The sequence below is a fragment of the Haemaphysalis longicornis genome, unplaced genomic scaffold, assembly GCF_048455015.1.
Source record: "Haemaphysalis longicornis isolate Haplotype H1 unplaced genomic scaffold, Haemaphysalis longicornis Haplotype H1 scaffold_2, whole genome shotgun sequence".
Classification (NCBI taxonomy): Eukaryota; Metazoa; Arthropoda; class Arachnida; order Ixodida; family Ixodidae; genus Haemaphysalis; species Haemaphysalis longicornis.
In genome coordinates, this window is record NW_027526295.1 from 182,977,183 (window position 1) to 183,002,315 (window position 25,133).

The window sequence follows — 25,133 nt, forward strand, 5'->3', positions numbered from 1 at the left end:
ACAACGACAACGACAACGAGGGAGGGAGGGACCCAGCCCCGAGCATGGGATGCTTCGCATCTAATAACAAAAGATAAGGAAAACGATTCTTCCTCAGGCTGTCGTGAGCGGCGTCAAACACAACAAAAACAAAACAGAGAAACTCGGCTCCACCGACGCCAACAAGGGCGTTCGCCTGGTTTAAACAGCATAGATCCTGTCAATCTACCCGGCCGGCTGTAAAAAAAGCATGGCCGTTTCCCACGCGGGAGGGTCATCACCCCTGGAACCTACCCAGCAAATTATCCTGCGCTACACGCACATCTTGGTCCCCTGTCGGCGTCCACACCCCCAACTCACACGATATGAAACTACACCCTCAGACGACTCCATACTAACACATATCCGCACCGCACCCTTCTCCGTGCCATCTACCTATCCAACGGAGTATCAAGCCCCCTGTAACTACTGTCCATCACTCGGCATGCTATACCATCAGGTTCGAGAGCGCCAGTGAACACCAGTGCGATGTTTTGAGGTTTCGGAGACTCAACCAAGGTACTCGGATGCACAGGTGAAAGACTGGAACACGGGTTTAGTAATTATGCGTGAAAGAAGATTTATGACAGACAATAAAGATGGCGAAATGCACTCCACGAACGGATGCAGAGTACGGTTGAAATGTTCGAGGGTCGCGGCAGAGAGGTGGATAACTCCTAGATACGGAAGAGCCAAAGTTCAATTCAGTAAAGCAAATGAAAGGTTCTTCAGCTCTTACATATTGAAAGACTTGCTGGGATTCAAGAAGCAGACGACAGTAGGCTCTTGAGGGCATGATGGAGGCATCGGCGTTGTCACGTCAGCGCCATGCTTCAGGGAGGTTGCGGATGCGCAGAGCTTCCGCATGATGATTCCTCGGCCCGTTGTAGAGGATATGTGGACGTGGTGCCTGGTTGTCCGGTCGACATCCGCAGGACACCGTGGTTCTGGCATCCCGTCGACAGGCTGCAGAACCTTACAAACAGCGAGTCCGCTGGGCCGCCCTACGCAACAGTGGCGGTGAGAGCCACCACCGGAGAAGTGTACAGTGCGTGTAGTGTTCGCGTACCGTCTGCTCAGCAGGCGGAAGAAGTGGCGATCGCACTCGCACTAACGAACCCGCAATGTACAACAATACTGAGCGACTCGCGCTCGGCCATCGCGAACTTCGCCATGGACAAAGTGTGTACAAGTGCAGTGCGCGTAGTGCAGTGTTGTGCAGCGGACGCCGCCGCGCGCGCACTTACCAACCGTGCGGCGCCCCCCCCCCCCTACCCCCCCGCATCTCTCAGGCGGAAAGGCAGCAGGACGCAGACCAGGAACCCCTCGTGACTTACGCCGAAATACTACAGTGGTACCGCATCGGCAGACAGCTTTGGCCGCCCCCACACCCCAAGCTCACCAGGGCTGAAGCAGTGATGTATAGACAATTACAGACAAACTCTGTGATAACTCCGGTGCTGGCGCAATATGTGTGTCCAGAAGTGTACGAAAGTGTGGTGTGCAGTGTGTGCGCGAAAACGAACGCGACCTTGGTCCACCTACTGTGGGACTGTGAACAAAATCCAGTGGAGGCAACCGCCTCAACGCGTTTGCCGGACGATATCACAAGTGCTATGGACTCGTCCGACCACTATGTTCAACTCCGGGCAGTCCAGTGGCTCGAGGCTGCTCTTGCAGGGCAGAAGCGTTAGGGAGGCGCCGACGGGAGGTCTGAGGGATCACACCCGACGACCCTCCGCGCGTCGACCTCGTAGACGCCCGCAAGGCGTTGTCTCGGGGACGACTTAGGAAACGTCAAGGAGGGGGCAGGCCCTGAGTGGCTCCCGCCCACCTCCCCCCGCAGGACAATTCAATAAAGTATTTCTCTCTCTCTCACTCTCTCATTCCCAATAATATTCCTTCTCTTCGGCCTATCCTGATGATGAACCTCGACCAGCTTCTGTTTCATTGAACCGCAACCATCTAATGGATTGGCCATAGACATGATTTTTCCCCCATGGTCTCCACCCGATCCCCAATCCTTCCATTCAACAGTGGATGGCGCGGTTATTGGCCAGCAAGGACGGTATACGATTCACCTCGACCTGGTGAACAGGGCCCGCGAAGCCAGCAACATCCAGGGGATCCCAGATCGGGGATCGCCTCGAATGGGTGGGTGCCCCAACAACACCACCTGTTGTTCATTAAATTTGGTTTATAGGCCTCTGACTGCCGACTTCTCTATCGCCCCAACATTTGCGAGAATTAATCTTCGCGAATGTAGTCTATTGAACCTGGACCTGCTGAAATTCTGTTTCCGGAAGCCTTGTCTGCACTCAGGCAGCATGAAAATGAGTGCTGTTCGTGGATGTGGCACAACGGCCACTTGCTAGCACACATCTGAAGGCGCCTCCCAACCCGGCCCCCATTTGGTGTATTACGTTGCTTATTGCAGAAATGATCGTCGTAACATTAGCAAGATACTCTTGCAGGCACCCATTCAGTGAGGGAGCGAGCAAGTGAGTGAGTGAGTGAGTGAGTGAGTGAGTGAGTGAGTGAGTGAGTGAGTGAGTGAGTGAGTGAGTGAGTGAGTGAGTGAGTGAGTGAGTGAGTGAGTGAGTGAGTGAGTGAGTGAGTGAGTGAGTGAGTGAGTGAGTGAGTGAGTGAGTGAGTGAGTGAGTGAGTGAGTGAGTGAGTGAGTGAGCGCATAAAACTGGCAGCCTTTCAATGCGAAGCCTTCTCTCACTACATCACCCACTTTGCGGTATCTGACTGGCTGGCTATCAGATTATCTAGCCACTTACACAAAATCTTCTACTACCGACTTGCCTGTGAAGGGTGCACCACAGCGTAAGGAGTTCTATTGCGGCGAAGCAAACGTTAGCATTATTCACTCGCATACATTCACTCACTCGCACACCACTTTCACGCGACCTACTCACACCACTGGATTTATTTCCCGTTGCGCTCCAGGAATACTAATGTCTGGGTGCCTGTGAGGCAATACCGAGTGATTATCTCGAGGAAAAGAAAGCTCCACATTTAAGAACAATTATCTGAGATGAATTCCGCCTTTGAATTTGTGTATTGTGAAGCCCCCATGCCCGCGTATATTCAGCGGGAACCAGTACATGAACATCATACAAGTTCACAACACAGGACTAGGACTTCCTAACAAATTCTAGTAAATAGCGGTCCTCAACTGCTTCCAGAAAGAGGCTGAAAATACCCGAAGCTGAGTTGAGTGAAGGCTCAGAAATCTCCCGATTTCACACAAAAATACTGCTTGCATGCATGGACTTCACCCAATTTCGGTCCCCTGATTTACAGAGGACCCAAAGACATTGTTGCATAAAGAACACGAAAAATGCAAAGACACTAGAGCTCCTGTTACATCGCTCATCACGTTTGGTACTATATATCTGAGCTTAACAAAGGCGTAAATGATTCACCCATGGGAGCCACGTGCCGAAAAGTGATGGATGGCACAGGGAGGAGGAGAAAGGAAGGACGGAAAGGCCGGGAGGTTAACCAGGTGTATAGCCCGGTTTGTTACCCTTGGGAGTAGGGTTGGTGGGAGAATAGGAAGATAGATAGGAGTGAAGGCGCACTTTCTAGTCCCGTTTGGGCACTACAGTCTTTCATGCGAATTCGTTTCACTTAGAAAACGTAGAAGGGCTTTCGTCGCCTTCTGTGAAGTCGATGGGGGAGACCGATGACCTAGGATAGTCTCTACTGTAAGCAATCGATTGTCCAATCGGCTGAGCGCGGTGGAAAGCACGCTCCTCTCGGAAGAGTATTCGGGGCAGCGACACATGTTCTATAGTCTCTTCCGCCCCACAGGCGGAAGAGACTATAGAACATGTGCTGTTTTATGCGGAAGAGACTATAGAACATTGGGTATCCAAATCCGGCAACCGGTGCTACCCCGGAATGTACGATGCACATTGTAAATGGTGTAAAGAAGCCAAGGCGGATCTCGCACATATGCTCTGGGCCTGTTCGGGCCCAACCGACAATAACAGGGTGTCAAATGACATAGCACAAGCTGATCCCCCACACTCAGGGAAAGACAATGCGAATATAATGGTAGAACAATATAAGGAGCGACAAAAGATCCTATCATCGCTAGGCATAACGGGACCGCTGAGTTGGGAGACCGCGCTGCTCAGTACGGACCCCCAGATCCAGAAGAAAATGATCCAGCTGGCCGAGGGCGCCGCTGGGGCCCACGGGCTCCTGGCCGCCACCTGAGGAAGAGGAGAAGTTGTACATCCTCCTTTCGAAGTGGATTCAAATTAAAGTTATTCTCTCTCTCTGTGGGCGCTGCTGACTATCCAGATGAGGAAAAAGTAGGCTTTCGTGAAGGCCACTCCCCACCAGAGTCTACAAAGTAAAGGCGACTGGGGTCGAGACAACCCGTACGGAAGACGGTGCTGAAGAAGGGGATCTTGGATATATAGTCGGTGATTCGAAAAGACTGGTGTGTTCTATTGCTTCATGATGCCATGGTGTTGGCACTACAGATCTGGCAAAAATTAACGGAAGAGACCCCCCCCCCTCCCTCCCAATTTAATTTTGGCAAGATCATGCTGGGCATTGCACGCCACGTCCTAAAAAGCCATAAAACTTTAGAAAAGAAAAAGAAACCCTTAGATGGTTGGACAAACACTGCGAACTGCAGTTCCGCCAATTCCACAAAACCTGCATGCAATCCAATGACCCAAAGACTGAACGCAAACAGCGCGCGGCGGAGACACGTACACATCCCCGACTTTCTCAACTCGTACTGTCAATTTACGGATATGATACCGCGACAAACAATAGTGTTGTACCGCGAAAGAAACATCTTGTGGGATTATGCTGAGCATGATCAAGACTACAAATGTAGCACTTGCTGGTTGGCTTGGTTGCACGACCTATGCTTTAACTAATACCTTTCATACGATAGTTAACAAAACACAAGGCATCAAGTAGTAACGCAAGCAGTTCGAACGAACTATGAAAGGAAAGTTGTTTCGCTCAACATTGAGCCTCGACAATAAAGAGAGAGAGAGAAAAACTTTTATTGCCCCAAGGGCTAATTTGACCGGCTGTCGGAGCACGCAGACTTTTCTGTGGAGGCACCACTGCTATAAAAGCTACAGGAACATTTTGGCGCTCATAAAAAATGTTCGAAATCGATTAGCATTGCAAGTTATGTATGGCTATTTTGGGCTCGGTCCCTCTGCCGCCGTGAAAGAGGCATAAGGGTAAGAAATATGGTTTTTAAATGTGCTTTAAATATTACCGTCGCCTGTACCGTTCCCGTTCCGCCCTCCAAACCCTTATTTCCCAGCCCATTTATTTTTTGTAATTCTTTGCGAGTACTCCCACAGCCAGGATCGTGTAACGCCCTGCATTTCTACAAAAATGCAGATATCGCGGAAGTTCCACCTGTAATCGTTATAATGGCGTAAGCGGAGATAACTGGGTGCACGAAATTTTGAGAAACTAAGAAATAAGTAAATTTAAAAAAAATACGGAAAAAATAGCGGAACGTGTAATTACCATCCATTTCCTCAATGCAGATTTCGCGAAAGTTCTACCTGTAATCGTTATAATAGCGTAAGTGGAGATAATTGGTCGGACAGGATTTAGAAAAACCAGAAAATGTGTCTAGAAAAAACTCACCCTCACGACAAGCGGCATAAGAATGCTACGCATTAGTAGATAATTCTCTGAATTTTCTCACGATATTTCATTTACAATTCTCTTCGTAATCATTTGACCAGGCATGGACCTTGTAATTGCGCCCTGCAGCAGCAGCTTGTACAGCGCTGCACAGCTCAGAATCCCCTGCTGTATAATTATTTGGACCTGTTGAATTTTATTGCGACGGGTATGCAGAAGTAGCCCAGATGAAGAGGACGATGCAATGGGCAGTTTCAGGTATAACGAGGGAACGAAGACGAGGACATTCGTACGCTGTGTGCACGGTATCAAAGAACTCAATTTAATGCAAATACGTATGTACTTTCTTTTTGCTGCCCTGGACTTCCTTCTTCCACATGACGTACATAATCTCCAATCGCTGCGCCTTTTGATGTGGACCACTTGGGGCGGGCGCTTCGGCACATTATTTGCCGCTTCAGCGTCTTACGTATTACCGGCTTCAGAATTTGTTAGTTACGAATCAACTGATGCTACACTACAATGCGCCCGGCGTTGTCGACCATCTCCGATGAAACCCCAATGGTACGACCACGAACGGCGACGCCAGCAGCAAGATCACTGCAGTATGCGATATAGACTCTCTGCGTATACGATAATCGGAGACGTCTGAGGTTTAGCTCCCTTTTGTGCAAGTAATGAACCGTCGCACACCTTCATCGCTGATGGTTTCGAACCCACGTTCAGCTTGCGCTCTCTACAGGCTGGTCGTGGTGTGACTCGACAATGGCCATAATTCTGCAGAATCAACTTCAGCCAACGTATCGAGCAGGGAGCCATGCAGTGTCCTTGAATGTAATGGCGGTTGTCGTTTTGATGCATTTATGTGGCCCTGAAGGGCCCTGGTCTCGTGTACTTCACAGATTCAAGACCACGCCATGAACACGTCACAGCTAGCCACCGGTCACGTGGACAGCTCGGCGCGGCCCTCTGCGAGCCCCTAGAATTCGATGCCACACAAAGTCCAAGTGCCGGGGCTTATAAATGCCCGTCGCAGCTATAGAGAAGAGTTAGAGGTAACCGCTAAAATCGTCTTGCCATGCATGCACCCGCTTCTCGAGCAAAGCTGACAGTGCTAACCTGGGTATATAAGCGTTTTGTCGTCGGCGTGGGCAAAAAACTCCAAGTACTGAATCTCGGAAGTGCTCGGAGAAAACTCGAAGTTCTGGAAGGTCTCGGGATCGTGAAACAAGGAGGAAAAGATCTGAAAAGTAACTGCACTGGACGCAACAAGAAACCGACGCAGATGGGTGCTGAGAAAGCTCCCAAACGCTGCGCCACAGAATTCCATTGCGCACTTCCCTGGTCAACCACGCCTTCAGTTCTATTCATTTAAAAAATTATTTCAGGCAACATGACTGAAGTACAGAATATATACAGGAGGAAGTACCAATGTTAAACCTTAAAACACCTCAAGCGGAACGTCCTCCTAAAGGCGACCTTATCTAGAGAAATTCTCTCTCCCCCTCTCTCTCTATAACACACACACACAGCACACGCACACACACACAATTTCGTATATGTACTGGTGCTGGATAATGGTATGCCGGCTCACAATCGCACACGAGGGGACACAGGTTCGATTCCCGGCCGCGACGGCCGCTTTTCTGATGGAGGCGAAAAGCAAAAACGCCCGTGTGTACGAGATTGCGGCGCACGTTAAAGATCCCCAGGTGGTCTAAATTAATCCGGAGCCCTCCACTACGGCGCGCCTCATCGCCTGCGTTGCGTCGGCGCGTTAAACCAATCAATCAATGAATTAATCAATCAATAATCAATCATTCAATCAATCAATCTCACCATCGCCATGCAACACGTTAAGCACACAACCGAAGGCTAATAAAAGGAATAGTGGCGGAGTGCAATAATTTCGTCCCGAGAAGTAGTGGGTGACTAAGCCTAGACATCGCAATCACGAATTCCAACATGGGTTGAGTTCTACTAAAGGCATTTCCTTACTAAAAGCAGTCCGCGCACGGCAAGCTGCGAGCAGGGTGCACGCGATCAGCATCGCGATGAAGCAGCGATTCGCGGACTCCACGACGCACGGAAGGCACGCACCAGACTCGTGCACCTGCCGCAATTGTGAGTCAGCCGTGCGCCGCAGAGCGTGGAGGGGAGGCCGACGTGCCTGGGACGATAACAACGGCTCTGGAATGCGTGACGTTCTTGGAGCGCGTGCCTGTCTTGCCGACATTTCAAGAATAAAGTCCGCTGACTCGTTATCGTCGCTATCACTTTCTCGTTTTCCGCTCACTCCCAAGGTTTCTCCGTTCCAGATGCCGTATCGGAAGCATGCTGTCTGCTGCGGAAATATCATATCGCGCACTCTTCGACCGCTCCGGGTGTGTCCCATCAAGTGTCTGCCCTCTCGAACGAAGAGTCTGCTATTTCAACAAGAGGACGACATGGGGAGCAGAGTAAACAATGTTTTTCGAACCTCACAAGAATTTTACGTAATTGCTTAGCTGAGTGCGATGGCAATTTACAGCACATTATTATCCGCATCAAGGAATGCTGCGTATACTGACTTTATAAAGGGCTTTACACATGGTTGCGAGACACGAGTGTTTGTTTGAGCGAAACTTAAGCGCAAACTTACGCAGGGATGAGAAAGGGAAACGAGACCAGCGCCTACTATCAACTGAACGTTTTATTAACATCGAAAGCACATATATACCCGGCCAAGACCCAACAATCAGGCAAGTGTGTCCGCCGCACATGCGTACGGGCCGTACATGAAGATAACCGCCCCCCCCCCCCCCCCCTCTTTTTTTTTCTCTCTCCCTCTCTCTAGAGAGAAAATGCTCAGTGGCGGATGACTTATACACTGCGAACCTCTAATCTGGATATGGAATATATGCTTCGGCAAGCTCTCTGGTAGCATGGTCTCTGTGTTTAAAACGCACTTTAAAGCACTGTGTCTCTGTGAAGCATGGTTTACAGCCGCAGTGGGCACGGTGTAGTGTAATGTGTGCTTACACAGGGCCTTCCTTTCAAGGAGAAATGTACAGCGGTCGGTCTGGCCGACGTACACCCGGCCACAGGACAGAGGAATGCAATACACAACGTTCGTCTTACGCTGTACAAACTGGAGTCTGTGTTTAATCAAACAACCACGTGAGGAAACAATGTCTCCGGAATCAAGCCTGTTTCCCACCGTACAGCGTAAGACGAACTCGGGCCCACAGTCCAGGGGATCATAGCACCCGTTCGTGCAACAGCGACGCAATGGGAAGGCCCCCGCTGGGGAATTCCCTCGCACCGTTGACACTGCCAGCTCCGACCAGTTCTGATATATATAGTGTATACACAGGGCGCCGACAGGGCTGGCGCTGTGAGGAGTGTCAGAGCGGACTGCCCCCGCGGCGCCCCCCTTAATCACCCCGGGCACGAGGTCCGCGGTTTGGTGATAAGCCTCGAGAGACTCCTACTCTTGGAGCGGGAGCGGCTCACGATCCCGCTGCAGCTGTGCCAAGAGATCGCGCACGAAGATGCACGTTCCAGCAGGGCCACGTACACGTTGTGCCGTTGGTGAGCGCCTTTGCGGGTGGCCGCTCTGAGGAAGTAAACACTGGCTGCGTGTCCGGACATGCATAGAAATAACGTGGAGCGCTTCGGCCAGCCCACGAGGCCAACAATCCAAGTATAAGCGGGGCTGAGCAACGCTTTGTCACCTGCAACGGATGCCACGCGCTAGGTTGCCGGCTTGATTCCTCGCCGCTGCGTTCCTCATCGAGGTGAAGAATACAGGCATTGGTATGTGCCCTATTAACGCGAAAGCACTAAAAGGCCCCCTTTGGCAAGAAAAGCGCCGTCGGCAGGTGAACGGCAGGAATTCAATACGCGAATGAAAGCATTTCGAAGAGAAGCAAAACAATGCGAAACCTGTCTTTTTTTTCTTTTTCCAACGACGCTTTTCCTCAGCAATCACTCTCGCCCTGTTCCTTTTTAGTTTCTCCCTTTCGAAAAGAGGGCGTCGTTACAAGCCGAAGGCTGATAATTCAACGCAGCGCTCAATACCTGAATCGAGACGTGAGGAATGCACGAAGCCCCGTGTAACGCCGCGCGCTAGTCTAACCCAGATATATCAAAGGACCATTGTTCCTGCACCGACACGCAGCAACCGCGAGCGCACGGAGTTTCTTCCGCGCATCGCGTCTCGACAGGCGCGCGCAACGCGGTTGTAAACAAAGTTCCTTCTTTCTCGTTGCTCTCTCCCTCCTCCCGTCTCATCCTCTCTCTGTGTCGACCATTAGCGCATGCTCTCTCACCTCCCAGCCATCCTTGGCACTCTTTCCCCCTTTAACCCTGGCCGTTTTCCCCAATTTCGTACGCGGAGGAGGAAACGCGCGCTCTCTTCCAATGAGTGGAGGGTACGGCAGGGTGGGGAGAGTAACGAGGTTATCGACGTTACGTTGTTGCCCCGGTCGCGTCGGCACTGCATAGTGCCGAAGGGAAAACCGCGCCGTGCTCTGCCGAGAGAGGGCACTCCGCGCTTTGTTTTCGTCGTCGGCAGTGCGTGTTATTGGGCCAATAGAGGCAGCAGCGACGGCAGCGGCAAAGCCAGCCTGCCATAGTAATTAGCCGAGCGACCCTGCAGAGACACGCCGGGCAGACAGCCAGCCAGCTTCGCGCAGAGGCAGCGTCGTCGCTCTCGCCTGCTATACCGTTAGCTTTGTAGGGATGGCGCGCGCAGCGCTGGCTGCTGTTGTTTTTATCCCGTTGCCCGGCTACCGAATTGCATAGCGTGCCTTTGGAGGCAAGTCCGCGCATGCCGTCGGTCTTGCCGGGTGCTGAGGCAAGAGTGACATTTTATTGCTGAGTGTAATCCCCGTAGACGCGGCCTATCTTTGTCTGTTGCGCTTGCGTCAGTCCGTGTAGCGGAGTCGAGTGGAAAGAATGCAGGCACGGAGAGAGTGAGAAGGATTAGGACGGAGCGGAAGAGCGCGAGTTAAAGTGGAACTCGAAGAAGCAAATGAAGACTACGGGACATGTCAATGCTTTGTCGTAAATGTGTTATTTTTATGCCAGCTGTGACTCCTTGACATGCGGGTACGACTACACACGAGCGTTTTTGTTGGTGTTCTACCGCAGAAAGGGAGCTGTTGTTGCAGGGAATCGAACCTGCGAAGACCTGCGCATCTTCCAACGAGCCGCCGAGCTGGTGTAGTGGCAGGAATGTGGAGTCGAATTTAAAGCACCAAGTACGTGAAAAATAGTCAAACTCGTACTTCCAACTGTGCGATCGAGTTCCATTACCCCTTCGTTCTGAGAACGCGCTATCATCAATTTCAGTGGTAAATAAACGCTTTCTCGAGAACTCATGCTACCGTGCAATCTGTTTTCGCCAATCCTCTGCTTGTTTTTCTCCGGCATTATTTCGTACAAGTTCTGCGGCGTGCCGTGCTGGGAGTCCTGTTCCGGGAAAACATAGCGTCAGCGGAGCTGAAGAGCGCGTTGCAGCAAAGCGCGTGCGTGTGCCACGGGTGCAACAGGGACGCAGCAGCAGCGGCTCGGCTTCGCGAAAAACAACGCTTACTTTTTCTGCCTCTCAGCCGGAGGGTGGAGCAACAGGCGTGTAAAAATTTCGCCCACAGGCCAGATGCGCGTTACCGCTGGGACGGCTCGCAAAACGGCAGGTGAACGCCATTGGCTGCCTTCGCCTGCTCGGAGAAAACAAGCTAATCTGTGCAACCTACCTGCGGCGTCGTCACCGGCGCGCGTTTGGAGTCAGTGGATGGGGTTGCGCGGCACCGTAGCAATGAGCATGTGACCGGCGGGCGGAGAGGCCTGGTCGCGCGTCGGTTGCGAGAAACAGCGGCTTTGTGCTGGCGAGATAGCCTAGGCCCATATTAGCTTTCGCTTTACGTCCCTTACGCCCAGGAAACGTGGAAGCTAATTGCTATAATGTTGGGCCGCGTGTTTATCATTTACTAAATCCTTCTTAATATGATTAAGAGATGCGAGGAGAATATAAAAAAACGCGATAAAGTTACTCCACCTGCTTACAAGTCTACTTCTGTTCCATCTTTTTTTTATTCTAATTTTGGAGTTTCTATGCACATTGGCTGTGAGCGCTCCGAAGCGCATGCAGGGCTCTGGGTTAATTTTGATCACGTGGGCACCGAAATCTCGGCACACATTTCCGTTTTCGCCAGTTTTGTGAAGAGGGTGCTATCCGATAGGGACGGCTCTCTCCAAGCTACCTCTCTGTAATATGTCAGTTAATAAATGTTCACATCCATCCCGGATCCGCCGGAAAAACGCCTCCCCTGCCGGGATCAAACCCGCGTCCTTGGGCTGCTTCTTGGGCTATTCCTTTTTCCCGCGTACTGTAACTGAGTGGAATGAACTAACTATTAAACAAGTCTTGGAGCCGTCCTTATTGGTATTTGCAGCAAATTTGACCCGATTATTCATATCTTGCAGTTGTATTTGATATTGTTTGTTTTGTTGCATGTACTCTAGAGTGCCAACATAGTGAAATATTACGTCTGTACACGCCCCGCTAAAATCCTTGTAATGGGGATTGCAGAATAAATAAATAAATAAATAAATAAATAAATAAATAAATAAATAAATAAATAAAACTTTATTGACACAAGGATGGCGACTCGGCCTATGTGGGGGCGGGTAGGGAGGGTGGTGTCAATTCGGGAAAACTTTACATTCTCAGGTGAACGCCAGTAGCGAGAGCGAAGTCCCACAAGGAGGCAAACACCTGCGTGGCTGTGGCTGCGGGTAGGTAGAGCCAGTCCGTCAAACACGTAACGCTGCTGTGTTAATAAATAAATAAATAAATAAATAAATAAATAAATAAATAAATAAATAAATACTTATGTGCCCAACCGCGCCTGTGTACAACTGGCCTGACTTCATGGTGAAGCTATCCCGCAATGCTATACGCGGGAGCACGTAGGACGTTAGTCCTAAAGGGCACGAGCTCACGCGTAATTCAAGAAGAATGCACGGCGCAGAAGGCTAGGACAAGGAAGGGCACAAGTCCGGCGCCGTCCTTGTCTTTTGCGCCGTGCCGCGTTCTTGTTGAATGAGTCACCAACTAGACCAGGCTTTCACTCTGTCCCGACCTCAGCAACCTCCTCACGCAAGGTAATTTTTCATGGCCAGAGCAGTTTGCAACGCTAAGAGAAGCGCTTATCACTCCTTCTTTTGCCTTTCGTATACATATAGAGCGTGTACGCTGAAATCTATCGGGCAGCGCCGCGCACCACTGCAACGTCCACGACGTCTCTTCTCAGTCTTATTCATGCACGTGCTGTCGTGCGTGTAAAGGTAACCTGATGACGTCTCAAAGGGGTGGGGGAGGAGACAGAAGGGGAACACACGACGGAAGAATGGTGGAGTGACGCAAGCTGACGAAACTATGAGTACTATTTGCTCGTTGTTTGATATATACGTCACCGCAGATTTCCATCCAATATATTACAAGGGCTGGCTGACTTACTAGGTTTCCACCGGTTCCGTTTAGTGAGCGACCATTCAGAAGCCCAGCAGGGCAATTATAGAGACGTAGTGTTTCGCACACAGCAAGAGTTTTCATTGAATATGAACACACAAAAAATACTTTGCAGAATGATAATACATTTATAGGTTATTCGTGCCAAATGTAATTCGTTGCCCATAGGGTTGAGCGTGATGGCTTTCTTACCTCTAAAATCTGGTTGGGCTACGTTCTAAACTTCAAACTGCGCACGAAACGCCCGCCGCGGTGGCTCAGTGGCTAAGGCGTTGTGCTGCTGAGCACGAGGTCGCGGGTTGGGTTCCCTGCCGCGGCGGCCGCTTTTCTGATGGAGGCGAAAAGCAAACACCCCCGTGTTTACGAGATTTTGGCGCCCGTTAAAGATCCCCAGGTGGTCGAAATTAATCTGGAGCCCTCCACTACGGCGCGCCTCGTCGCCTGCGTTGCGTCGGCGCGTTAAACCCTGCAATCAATCAATCAATCGGAACTGCGCACGAAACAATGCCTTGCCCTCATCAGTAACTGTGCAAAAATACTTTTCATAGTGCCGAAGAACATCCAAGGAACCGGTCCTGGAACAAACATCGATAAACGGAAACCTACACGTATACACTTGGGATTCGCTGTAAGCATTCAACTGTTGTCGTCGTCGTCGTCTGTATAGAGCCACAGCAGCATCCCCTTTCTCATCCCCTGCCAGTAAGCAGATTATGAAAACAGAGCGAGCAAAAACAGAGCACAATTAAACTGGAAACAGTTACTGCAAGTATCGGGGACGAGCGTGGTTCACTCCAGTTTCTAGAGGTCGCGTTGTTTCGATGTTCAACGTTCATAACAACTCTGCTTTTGAAGGCCATTCCTGCTACATGCTAGCCCAGATTTCATCGCACTGCACTACTAACCCACCAGCATCTTACCAAAGCTAAATCAAAGACCATCCGCTCAGACTCCCCTTTAAAATAAACCAGTCCAATATGCCGGCGCGAAGGACAAATAGTGAAGGACGAAGGTCTGAAACCAGTTTCATGTCTATGAAAACTTTACGGAGGAACCAGGTAGCCCCCCTTCCCCCCTACCCTAAGAAAAAGGAAGAAAACACGGGACATGAGCCACGCGCCCCTGCTCTACATCCAAAACCAACCCTCGCAAAGAAAACGAAAGGAAAAGAAGATTAGTCCACGTTGAAGGGGAACAGTTGCCCGTTTCATTCCCTGAGTTGTTTGTTTTAACGTAACCTACGCACGGCTCCGGGCGCACGTGTCATTGCTCAATTTGTTTTCCAGCGACACCCGGGGGCAGAGCAGAGAGCTCGAGCGAGCCCTGCAACTTCCGAGAAGCACCTCGCAGTGAGAGCTGCCGTTGAAAGATAATCTCGGCTCGTTTGCAACGCGCCGCGGCGCCTTTCCTTTCCGCAAAGGAGGAGCCGTTCCTCGTCCACGCTGACGACAAACAGAGGACGCGCTTCCTCCTTCGGCAGTCCTGTTTCTGCTCGCTCCTTCGTTCGTCGCGATGCGGCTGACGCTGATTGATGCTCGCTGCTCTCTCCCCCCTCCTTCCTTCCTTCCTTCCTAAGAAGGGATCAAGGAAGGCGCCGGACTTTAAGCCGCGCTCAACTGCGGAGGAGGGCCTCTCTTCGCGCTCTACAGCTTTCGCATGCACCGCTCGGCAGTGCGTGAAGCTGCCGGGTAATTCGTTTGTTTGTCGTACTCATTTCAGTACGTTTTGTGTGTTTGTAACGAACATCTAATCTGCGCGCTGGAGGGCGGTTTGAAAGAGGACAAAAAAGTTGGATACAGCGAGAAAAATCAAAGCCCCTTTCTTAATTAGGAGGAAGATCGTTAAAACGCGGAGCCTTTTCCCATCCAACCCGAGTCAAAGTCCGAAATCCAAACTGCTTCGATCGCGTCCGAATGGCGAGATCAGATAGACGTCCGCTTCATAAGTCGAGGAATCGAGGTTCGGATCCGACCATGGGAAGAGTTTTCTTTTCTTTTCCCCTCGAGTCTGGCAAAGGCGAAAATCGAAAACACCCGTCGCTAAAGATTCCCAGGTGGTCAAAATTAATCCGGAGCCCTCCACTACGGCGCGCCTCATCGCCTGTGTATAGCGTCGGCGCGTTACACTTCATAATCAATCTTTTGTTTTTCTTGAGGCGCTTAATGTGCCTTAGGGAAATCCAAATCTTTATATCCTCCTTGGTGAAAACGCATTGTGCAAGTTGGCTTTCCTGCAGTGCGGTTTGGGCGTAAGTATTTGGATTTTGGACTTAACCTTATCTTTCACTTCATGCATGATCATCATCATCGACAGAGAAAGTTTGCTTTCCTGCAGTGAATTTTGGCGCAACGTCTGCATCAGTGAGGCATAGAAGGCTTTGCTTTAAAACACAGCAGGAAGCTAAAGCTTGTTGTGTTTGTTCATGTGTACTGGCGTACGCAGAGGAACGGGCTGTGGCGAAAAACTCCCCCCCCCCCCCTCCCCTTGAAATTATTGATGCTGCGAGGGGTATAGAACACGAAAATGGGTGTGCCTGTCAACAAATAATAACTGCTGATAATTGTTTCCGCGTGAATGGGCTACGCACCAACCACATGTGGCTTTGATGTGTGTTCTCACCCCGAATATCAGCCATTCTGCAATTTCTGGGGGAGGGGGTGGATCAACAAAAGAACCGGGAAGTTATCTAGAGTATGACGTCATCTCAACGTCTGTATTTGTAATTTTGCGTAAATTTCTCGCCTTAGTGTTGCTTTTTTTGCTGTGTTTGTACTTTATTTAGTTTTCTGTTTTTCATGCTTCCCCCTACCTTTTTTTTTTTAGAAAGGTCTGGACCTCCGCGGAATGAAATCCTGCGCTCGCCAGTGGCTCTCACCACACCATACTTTTTATGCCAAATAGAAAAAAGGCCCTGTATTGTATGTTATATTGGGAAGGTGTTGCCACAAGCTTCTCCAGGGTCCAGGCATCGTACCCTCTTGCTGCCGTTAGTTTGATGCGGTGCAATCACTGGGGTCCGGTGAGGATGCAATACGGGCCAATGAGTGCGGGACTCCCGGATTCCCGCTGGAGTCGCCAATGCTCGTTTCGGGCTTTTCTGTCTGCAGTCACGACAATGGGCAAGCGGAGTTGCTTTAACGAGACCGAAGAAGGGTTTCCCCTAATGCGCTCAATTAGAAGCACTGGGGCTACATTTCGCACGCTTATCCGAATTCAAGTCGCCATATAGACCAGCTAGGGCGGTGAGTGCCCTTTCCTGAATGACGCACAGACTTCGGAACAGTACCAAGTGCGCTTGCAAACGATGTCGGCGCTCATAAGTGCACTATATTCGTCAAATGAGGACATCCTGCCGCCATTAGAGGTGACCAACCTCGGTGGGTAACGTCGGTTGCGGTATCGTCGACTGCGATACATAGCCGATTGCCGTTTAGCGGCCTTGCACCGGCAGGCGCAAGGCGGTTGTGAAGGTGGCGAATACAGTCACAACTAGTCACTGGAGGCCACATACACGCGAAAGTGCTGATCTGTCTCTCTGTCCTCAGAGTGCGTTGCGTAAACTCGCAAGTCTCAACGTTAAATTTGCATAACTTCGGGCGTCACATACAGGTCTGACACCGCGCTTCGAGGTCTTGCGACGTCGACTGGCACCAATTGCTTAGAATACGTTGACTTTGGTTATTTTTTATATTATTTATTTTCTATATTTGTATTTTTTATTCTCTGTTTAAGTAATAAACAAAATAAACCAGAGATAATTTAGCAGATGGTGTCGGTTTTTGGGGAAAAGCTTGGTGTTTGCCTCAGTCGGTCGAACGAATTCAGAAAGGCCGCAAAAAGATCGCCCTAGGGCAATTATTCTCCGGCTTTATGCACTGTTCAAGAACTGCTCAAAGCTCAAAGATTTCGAAGAGTTGATCTCCCGTGACTATTACAAAGCCACGCAGTCTATAAGAAACAAATTGTGCCAATCTAGATTGCAGGACAGCGGCATGGTGATAAGATGCAATTGGTGCACAGTACGTTGGTTCTAAACGATGACATTTTTGGGTGGGACGGCGCAGGCGATTGTTGGGTGTTTCTCCCTTAAGTCGGCCCGCTTAGGAAAGTGGAAGTCTCCCGCAAGACCCTCCGATTGCTGTGCCTGAATGCTCAGAGCGCATGCAACAAGCAAGAGCACCATTTAACAGCAGAACTGTTTAGGCCGAGCCTTTACCGCGCGTCGCGCTAGAAAACCTCGAAGCCTCAAGAAAAAAAATTGGCCGTGTATCTGCTCCTTCTGGCGTACGGCGGTAAGCCGGGACGCTACGCAATCGTGGCGGTCAGGGCGTCCGACGGGGAGATGGTGGCAGCCGGCAGCGTCCGGGCGGCCACGAGCGAACAGGCAGAAGAGGCAGCCATAGCGCTGGCGCTAAGAAACTGCCCAGAGATGACTACAATACTCAGCGACTCCCGAGCCGCCGTGGCAGGCTACAGCCGCGGTCGCGTCGGAAGACCGGCTGCGAGAATCCTCCCGAGAGGAAAGGAGACCGTAACAACGCTGAGGTGGTTCCCGGCCCACGTCGGATCCCTCCCCGGCGGTACGCCCAACCGCAACGAGGGCGCGGACGCCGTCGCGCGAGAAATCGTGCACCGCGCGACGCCCCCCCCCCCCGTGCCCAAGCCCTGCGGACGGAAGACAACATGGAGCCCCTAGCCGGCTACAGTGAGATACTGGCGTGGTACAAGGAGGGACGCCGCGAGCTTCCCTGCCCTCATCGGGGGCTGGGGAGGCACGAGGGCGTGCTCTTCAGACAGCTACAAGTCGGGACAGTGTTGACGCCGGCACTGGCCCGGCACATGTGCTCGGACATTCCCGGCGACGGTGTGTGCTGTGTGTGCGGGGTGGAACTGGCCACCCTGGCCCACATACTTTGGAACTGTGACGAACCTGTGCGGGGTGTGCGGGGCCCCGGCCCGCTACCACCGGACATCGAGAAGTGCATCCGCTCGACGGATGAGGGCGACCAACTATACGCGATCCAGCGGCTCGAGGAAGCCCTGGGCCGGCAGAAGCGAACGGGAGACCCTCCTGCTGGGGGAGCGCTCCCTAGTAGCCGAAGCCAAGGCGTGGGTACCCCTTGAGGCCCAGGGTAGGCGGGGGCGGTGAAGCCCTGCGTGGTGAATCCCGCCCCCCTCGCAGGATTTATTAATAAAGGTCATTTTCTCTCTCTCTCTGTTGCAAATGCCGTCAAAAGACGATAGTCTTTATCGGCTTTTGCGAAGTAAATGCCTCCCTTCGCTTTCCCGCTCACCTCTCATGTTGTTCCTCTTGCGTCGCGCTCCTCCAAGGTGAAGACGCCAAAGGTTTGCTTAAATCATTTTAAATTTCCCGCGTTCCACTGCTCCAAACCCGGTGTCTCGATTCGAACGCTGCCGTACAGCGAAGACACGCGTGAATCGAGGCGCCCTACTTCAACGTTTATAGAACCGCGTTTCCCTACTCCACGTGCTTTGCAAGCAGAACGTGGAACCTATCTAGTGGAACCTTGCGTAACTGTTTCCGGTTGATTTCTTAAAATGGCGCCAGAAGCTATAGTGGCGCGGGCGACCAACGTTACTAGAATAAACTAGTAACGTTGCGGGCGACAGCAGGCGACGGTGGAGTGAATTCTTTTTCTGCAGTTGATGAAGTATTTAACTTCGCAAAAGTCAAGCATGATTGATTTTTTTATAAAGGAACACTGCAAATATCACTTCTGTATTGATTTGTTGTCTCATATTTGCGTAATGTCTTGTTCTTCTTCAACAATGTTGACAAGTATGAACATTACACCGGACATAGACGAGTAGATTTAGCTGTGACTATATAAGACTAGTGCGCAGGCATTGTTTTTCTTTGGCCGGGTGGCTGAATCGAGTCACAGACAGACAGACGCACAGACGGACAGACAGACAGACATACAGACAGGCCAAAATTTCTGGGTTTAAGTAGCCCAAGAAAGACTATCGTCTTTAAAAAAAATATGGCTAGGGAAATCCCAGGAATCGAACCCGGACTTTTGCGCCATGAAACCAACAACCTAACCACTGGACCACCCCAAGTGTCCAGGGTGTACTGGGTTAGCTGCGGCGGGGAGCAATAACATGTGCAGTTAATTGGAAAGAAAAAAAAATCCCTTCCCGTGATTCGAATCGAACCTATAGCCGGGTCCTCACATTATGTCACCGGCGTCTATTATTCCGTGTCGCACACACCTTCTTCATCGTATATACCCTGATCAGTACCCATCACCCCTATATGCCCCCACTGCGGAGATATCGACACTATTTGCCACACTATGTGGATGTGCATCCAAAACCCCTCACCCCTAATCGTCTCTGTCTATCAATGGGAGGCAGCGCTGGCCGGCTCTGACGCCTGGATCCAAAAAGGGCAAGTGCTGCCGAAGTCACCGCTGGGCTGCGCCCGGTGGTCACCACCCGCCCCTAAATTGCATATTAACGTTTATTGCTCCTTCTCCTCCGATTTAGCTGTCTTCGCATTCCGGGGGCACAGCATTTCTTTTGGGTTCGTAGCGCGGGCGTTTGCTTTGGACTTGGCCGCGGGTTCTATAGCGCGTGCTTACGCGGTCCACTTTGGGAGAGAGATTTGCAATCCTGCGGACGAAACGAGCCGGGCCTGCCAGGCATGGAGAACTTTCGTCAGCGGGTTCGGAAATAAATGTGAGGTTCAACAGCCGGGTCTTTGACGCAGGGAGACTGGCCGCCATCTCCGCTGTTTCTCCAGGCTTGGAAAAATACTGAAATCGAAACATCGTAATCGCCGATCCATGGCTTTAATGGATTCGGAATCTGTCGAAATGTGGATAGACTTAAAGTGCAGAGTGCTGAAATAGTACTAGACATGTCGCTTGCTTACTCCTTTCCAAAGACAGCTCCTCAGTCTTTCACATGCATGACAAGTTCAACTTCAATGTTATAGATCTTATTCTCTGCTTCGCTCATTTTTAAACTTAGGCAGCAACGGCATGTATCATCATACACTGGTATATCTTCGTTATAATATAACTCCTAGATCAAGGACACTTAGACCAGAGCTTGCAGTCGTAAAACCGTATTCTGCAGCAGGTGATTTTCAGATTATTTATTACCTATAACGGAAGTTTTGCTGCCATTTTGAGACGGCAGTGTTTAACATTTGTGGATAAGGTTCAAATTCTACTGTCACTTCTGCATTCGCAATTTTGTTCCAGATAAGCTTAATAACGTTGGCCGTACAGGCCTTTAAATAATGTGAGATCTAGTTCATTTAAGACGCAAAATTAAACGACGCATAAAGAAAAGAACAACATCATCTGATGGATACATCGACATGTAAATTGCGCAAATCTTCATATAGGGACAATTATTACAACGTGGCACTAGGCCGCTTTGCGTCAGAGAATCAATGTAAATTTTATTAGCTTTTAGCCGACAGAGACAACCGTCGGCATGGTAAAGGTAAAATAATGAAAGGTGAAGTTCTTATCCCACATAAAAACGAAAAAGAAAGCACGTTTAATTCTTACTGTCAAAGCGTTTTTCCAAGGCCAGAAAATTTGTTTCATGACGGCATCAGGTCACTCCAACTGAATAAATTTATCCTTGTAAAGGGTGATAGAAGGGGTGATAGATAGGGCAGACAGGAAAAAAATCAGCCGGACCTGATGATGTCCCAGCTGTTTTTCTAACAAGGCATGTTGAGCTACAAGATAAACTTCTAACAACATTTGACGTTTCGATTAAAACTATAGTGCAGGTTGGCTATTAGTCAATGTGATTCCGGCTTTCACGAAAGGCAGCACAATATTATTTGCTAATTATAATTTGCTAATTATAATAATTTGTAATGTGGTTGCAGAAGGGATGAGGCGAGCCATGGCGAAGGGGGATGAACGATCTATTTACACACCGTCTATGTACAAGGTGGCCATGGGTGAGACCAAACCAGGCAAGATGCCCCACCCAGCTTCGTCGTCATCGCCGGTGCTCGTGGGGGACCCTACACGCCGCTGTCGTCTCCCTCGTCTTTCGTGACGTAACATCACCCCCTCCTCGAAGACGACCGTCCCGGTCAACGCCACGGTGGCATGAGTTCGGTGAAGATGAACGATGTGAAGATGAGCGATACCCAGCACCTCCACCACTTCCAATGGTGTTTAATGCAATCAGTTGTCCAAGCGAGAGGCGGGTAAGAGCAGTCTCTTCAAGAAACGGTCACGCCAGAGATTACCTTGCTAGAAGCACAGACAGGCACTGATGGGGACTGTTGCAGGTCCGCAGCACATACCCACGCGTAGATTGGCGATGGTTCCGCACAAACCGTTCCCTGCTCCAACTGTTCATTACAAATTAATAATATTTATATGATATAGTAATAATTGATTAACAATAATTAACCATTATAACTATATAATTATTAATTGCTAATTATAATTAGCAATTACCGACCGATCTTCATTACTTGTTTTTGTTGTAAATTACCTTAATATAGATGATTTCCTTGAACAAAGTAACGTAAATCACAGTAAGCCGAACGGCTTTCGACGAGGCTTTTGGATTACCACGCAATTATTAGTAACCGTTAACGACTTTTCCAAAGGCTTTGACAAGGTCCCTTCAAATTAATTAACAAAATGAAGGCTATTGGCATACCTTCAGAAATAGTTTACTGGGTAAGTGCTTATTTAGCGAGTAGAAAACAGTACATAGATATGAATAGTTCTAGCAATGGTTATCTGGAGGTGTTTTCTAGGGTGCCGCAAGGTTTAGTTTCGGGGTCAGCATTAATTAATATCTCTAGTGAGCTCTCGTTAAGGCGAACTCAAAGGGACCGTTATAGTTTGTTCGTCTTATCAGAAGACCCCCCCCCCACACACCCCCCCAAATAAAAGAATCGGTAGCACGCCCAGGTGCATGCAAATATTTTGCTCCCAGACGGTGAATAGTGTACTTACAATGTAAGAAAAAAAATTTTTTATTTGAGTGCGCAACTTGATACAAGACTGTCTTCAAGTGCTCTTGCCTGGTTTAATTCAGTCCGAGCGACGAAGGAGAGAGTACACCCGCTACCTCAAGCTACAAAACGCAGCAGAAACAGAGAGGGAACTTCTCGCTTTCTCGGCGGTGACGCGGTCGGACTCGCGACGCGAACCGACGCGAGCTCACATGCTCCCCCTGAGGAACGGCATTGGTCAGGAGAGCTGCTACGTTCGTGAACAGTAAGTCTCTAGCGTCGCTTTTTTTTACTTTTTTATTCTCCTAGTTTCGCGCGTCTCACCTCCAGAGCAGAGCGGCCACAAAAATCGCCCTCGCTCTTTTCTTTTTTTCTTTGCTTTGCCGCTGGCTCCGTGGGTTGAAGGGTGGAAGAAGTGGTAAGGTTATCAGTGTGTCTTTTTTTTTTTTTCCGTACCACAAAGTACGTCCCTGACCAGAACTCTGACCGAGCTCTCGCTGCTTTAACCATTAGCCGAATAACTAACTACACGCCGCTACGCGTCCACCCCTCTCCCCCTCTCCCCCGTTCACCGCGCTGCCGGTAACGCCGCTCTAGTTTCCAAATAGAGGAGCCTTAGCGGCCGTTGGGTCCATGAGTTGCCCCGTGTCCATCCCGGGGCAAAGCCAAACATCGATTCGGCCACACGGCGTATGATGATCCCGAAGGGAACGAGCGAGCTGACACGCTTCGCCGGCATCGCCTAAAAAGAGTGCACGCGCCCGGAGGCGATCGCTGGCAGTTGCTGCCGTTCGCCTTCCTGTCGTGCAAGATGGTCATCTGTGATTGCGGAGCTGTTTTCGGCGACGCGGGCTGTTTTTCTTCTCTGTCGTACCCTGCCTCTCGTTGCGCGCTTGCAACCCGGAGCAACAAGCAAGAGTCAGACAATGCGGCGTGGAATCGATGTTAATGGGAGAGGAGGAGTGAAGCGCTCGCGCCCCTAAAATAGCAAAATAACCAAAAGAACCCTTCTTATGTCCAGGAAAAACTCTAGGGAGCCTTTCACATACTGACACCAATGCGCACTTCGTCGGACTAGTCCGATAGGTAGCCACCTTCCCTCTCTAACGGTGGGCAGTTAATGGGTGATGGGTGGAGAATGCATTAAACTCCCCCAACCCCACTTCTTGCGCCTTTCTTTCTTTCTTTCACAACTCTCAACCCCAACCCTTTCTGCCTGATTTACCTGTAGGGCCAACGCCAGCTAAAATGCTAAAAACGTACAGTCGGTAAAAGGCTTGTCTATAACAGCGATTTCAACTTCAACCAGCTACATCAGAAAACTGCCGAAACGTGCTCGTTCCAAACATGTCGGAGGCAAAAGCGAAGGGCTAAGACTTCAGAATTCTGCAGTAGTTTTATTCAAATCCCGCTCCGGCGGGGCAGGATAGGGCTGAGAGTACGAAAGCTGTGTTATAGACAAGCCTTTTACCGGCTGTACTCCGTGCCACAGCCTAATATCAGAAAGATACATTAGAAACAAAAACAAAATAACTTTAGAAAGATTTTGGCTGTGGCTGTGAAAAGAAGGATCTTCCTCGAGAAATGCGCTCATATCGGTTACAGCCGGAACTGCTGAATATCAAATGATATTTACAGAAGCCGAGTAATTTTTATCCCACCGCGAAATAAAAATTGGCCGCGTATCTCCTCCTTTCGTTGCAAATGTCGACAAAAGATGATAGTCTTTCTAGACAATGCCTCCCTTTGCTTTCCCCTCGCCTCTCACGCTGATCCTCTTCCGTCGCGCTGCTCCCAAGGTAAACACACTAAAGGTTTGCTCAAGTCAATTTAAATTTACCGCGTTCCACTGCTACAGGCCGGGTTCCTCGATGGCAGCGCTGCAGTAAGGCGGAGGTGCGCGTCAATCGAGTCGCCGTAATTGAACGTTTATAGAACTACGCTGCCCTACTCCACGTGCGTTCCAAGCGAAACGTAGAGCCTATCTAGTGGAACCTTTCGTTGCTGTTCGAGTGATTTTTCAAATGCCGCCAGTAGCGCGGGCAACAGCGGGCGATGGTTTACTGCAGTAGACGTAGAATATCATTTGCTATCGCAAAAACCACGCATTCGTGATTTTTTCAAATAAAGGAACACTGCAAATATCACTTCTGTATCGATGTTCGGCCATATGTTTGTGTAATGTCTTGCTCTTGTTCAACAATGTTGACAAGTATGAACATTGACACCGGACGTAGACGTTTAGATTTGGCTGTGGCTATAAGACTATTGCGCAGATTTTGTTCCACTTTGACCGGGTGGATGAATCGAGGCACGAACAGACATACAGACAGACCAAAATTTCTGGGTTTAAGTAGCCCAAGAAAGACTATCGTCTTTAAAAAGAACGGCTAGACTGATTGATTGATTGACTTTAATGAGAAAAAGGCAAGACGCCCTGGCGTAGAAAATGTGGGAAAAGGGGAATAAAAAGAATAAAAGACGCCATTAAATAAAAAGACGCCATTACAAAATTGTTCACGGAGATTCCGGGTAATAATTGTAATTCCAGAAAACATTTCCGACAGCGCTTGTCGTTACAAAAAAGGCGACAACGATTTTTTTTTCTTTTTGTAATGGCTTCTCCTAAGCATGCGGCAAGCTGCGTTTCCAGGTTTAATGACATTCTGGCAAACAACCGTACTGTACATACAAAGTTACACATTGCTCCTATATTGCCCCACTTTTCTTTTTCTTCTCGCTTTTATGTTCCCTGGTATTTCACTACTTTCAGTTCCTCCTTTTTCAAGCCCCGGTAAACATGTTTTCTACCACGACCCGCTCGGCTTGCGTAGGCGTCTGGCAAACGTGTTCCGCTTTCGCCCTTTCGCGCGTTCTGGTTTCCGCGCAGGATTTTTTTCGGAACTAACAGGGACAAAAGTGGGAGAAAGCACGGCGGGGCCAGTGCAACACCAGTGTTGGCCA